The sequence below is a fragment of the Schistocerca serialis genome, unplaced genomic scaffold (genome assembly GCF_023864345.2).
Source record: "Schistocerca serialis cubense isolate TAMUIC-IGC-003099 unplaced genomic scaffold, iqSchSeri2.2 HiC_scaffold_1182, whole genome shotgun sequence".
NCBI lineage: Eukaryota > Metazoa > Arthropoda > Insecta > Orthoptera > Acrididae > Schistocerca > Schistocerca serialis.
The window spans coordinates 112,501-115,000 of record NW_026047384.1 but is presented as its reverse complement, the minus strand read 5'-3'; the positions used below and the strand labels follow the sequence as shown (position 1 = coordinate 115,000).

Genomic DNA, 2,500 nt, shown 5'->3' with positions numbered 1-2,500 from the left:
TTGGCTCTGAGGATCGGGGCGTGTCGGGCTTGGTCGGGAAGTGGGTCAGCGCTAACGTGCCGGGCCTGGGCGAGGTGAGTGCCGTAGGGGTGCCGGTAAGTGCGGGCGTTTAGCGCGGGCGTGGTCTGCTCTCGCCGTTGGTTGGCCTCGTGCTGGCCGGCGGTGCAGGATGCGCGCGCCTGCGCGGCGTTCGCGCCCCGGTGCTTCAACCTGCGTGCAGGATCCGAGCTCGGTCCCGTGCCTTGGCCTCCCACGGATCTTCCTTGCTGCGAGGCCGCGTCCGCCTTAGCGTGCTCCTCCGGGGGCGCGCGGGTGCGCGGATTCTCTTCGGCCGCCATTCAACGATCAACTCAGAACTGGCACGGACTGGGGGAATCCGACTGTCTAATTAAAACAAAGCATTGCGATGGCCCTAGCGGGTGTTGACGCAATGTGATTTCTGCCCAGTGCTCTGAATGTCAACGTGAAGAAATTCAAGCAAGCGCGGGTAAACGGCGGGAGTAACTATGACTCCCTGGTCTGCTGGACTTCTGGGCGGACCTCTTCACCAAGAAGCCCATCTCCACCGCGGGCTTCATTCGTGACCGCCTCCTCCCGCACTCAGAGCCTGTCGCTCTCGAGTGCATATGGGGGCCGGTCACACATGAGGAGGTCGCCGCCGCGTTGCCGCCCAGGGGATCAGCAGCCGGGCCGGACGGCCTTACCCCAGCGGAGTTGCGGCGCCTGCCGCACGAAGTCCTGGTGAAAGTGATGAATCTCTTCCTTCTGGCCCGCGCCCTTCCGGAACGCCTGCTTCGCGCGCAGACGTCCCTTCTCCCGAAAACGGCTGCACCAACATCCCCCGCTGACTTTCGCCCCATTACGGTCTGCTCGGTGTTGGCGCGGACCTTTCACAAGGTTCTCGCGTCACGCCTGATGCGCGCATGTGCTGTGGACGAACGTCAGCGGGCATTCATCCCTCGGGATGGGATGTTGGAAAATACCTTCATCTTGGACACTGCTCTCACCGACGCAGTTCGCTCCTGCCGCTCTGTCTTTGTGGCATCGATCGACGTATCTAAGGCATTCGATTCGGTAGATCATGCTGCCCTTCGCCCCGTGCTGAAGGCGCATGGCCTGCCGGATTGCTTTGTCGAGTATGTCGAGCGGTGCTACGAGGGCAGCACGACAGTGATAGCGGACGGCGCCGGCGTGGGCGTGTCTGTGCAGCCAGCACGGGGCGTTCGCCAGGGCGATCCCCTCTCCCCCCTCCTGTTCAACTTTGCGGTGGACTACGTTTTAGGCCAACTGCCCTCCCACATCGGAGCTCGGATCCTCGGTCGCAGAGTCAACGCTGCGGCCTTTGCAGATGACGTCTTGCTGTTTGCAGCGACCCCGAGGGGCTTGCAGTCCCTCATCGACGCAGCTACCGCAGCTCTCGCCCACCTGGGGCTGCAGATCAACGCCCGGAAGTGTTTCACCCTCGCCTTAGTCGCGTCAGGGCGCGAGAAGAAGGTGAAGGTGGACAGCAATGTCACCTTCACAGCAGGCAATACCACCATGCCTGCCCTGCGTGTGGGTGAAACCTTCCGGTACCTGGGGCTGCAATTTTCCACGGCGGGTCGCTGTGTCTTCAATCCACGTAGCCACCTGGTGGAGCAGCTTGACGTCATCTCCCGAGCTCCGCTGAAGCCGCAACAGCGCCTCCACGCTCTCACCAACGTACTTCTCCCTGGCCTGTACCACGGGCTGGCCCTCAGCCGCACCCGGGTGGGTGCATTGAAGTCGGCCGACGTTACCATCCGGGCCGCCGTCAGGAGATGGTTCCGCCTTCCGGCGGACACCCCCCTGGGATACTTCCACGCTCCTGTTGCCCAGGGGGGCCTCGGCATTCCATCTTGCCGATGGATGGGTCCGACCCTCCGTCGGTCCCGTCTCCTGGCGCTGAAGAAGATAGGGCCAGCCTGCGACGGTGCAGGCATGGATGAGGTGCAGCGTGAGATCGAGGTGCTGGAGCGCCACCTAATGTGGGAGGGCCACCTCCTCAAATCGTCAACGCAGGTTGGGGAAATGTGGGCGGCGCGCCTACACATCGCCATTGACGGTGCGGCACTGTCATCTTCTGCCGCAGTCAGTGGCCAACATCAGTGGGTCGCCGACACCAGTCGCCTGCTATCTGGGCGTGAATACATCGACGCCCTCCGCGCCCGCATCAACGCCTTCCCTACGAAGGCACGGCGCAGTCGCGGGCGGGAGGCGGACACCAGATGCCGCGCGGGGTGCCAGGCCGTGGAGACCGCCAACCACGTACTTCAGGGTTGCTTTAGGACGCACGGGTCCCGGGTCAAGCGCCATGACGCTGTAGTGCGTTATGTCGCCCGTGGACTCGCGCAGAGGGGCTTCAATGTCTCTGTGGAGCCCCACCTCCGAACACCTGAGGGCATCCGCAAGCCTGACGTGGTGGCGGTCAAAGACGGCATCGCCCGCGTGGTCGACGCCCAGATAGTCGGAGACCACCTCC

At 63.6% G+C, this 2,500-nt stretch overlaps 1 pseudogene; it reads left to right on the top strand.

Moving 5' to 3' along the window:
* The window catches only part of LOC126434165 (large subunit ribosomal RNA), a 6,768-nt pseudogene that overhangs the window by 2,364 nt on the left and 1,904 nt on the right, over positions 1–2,500 (top strand).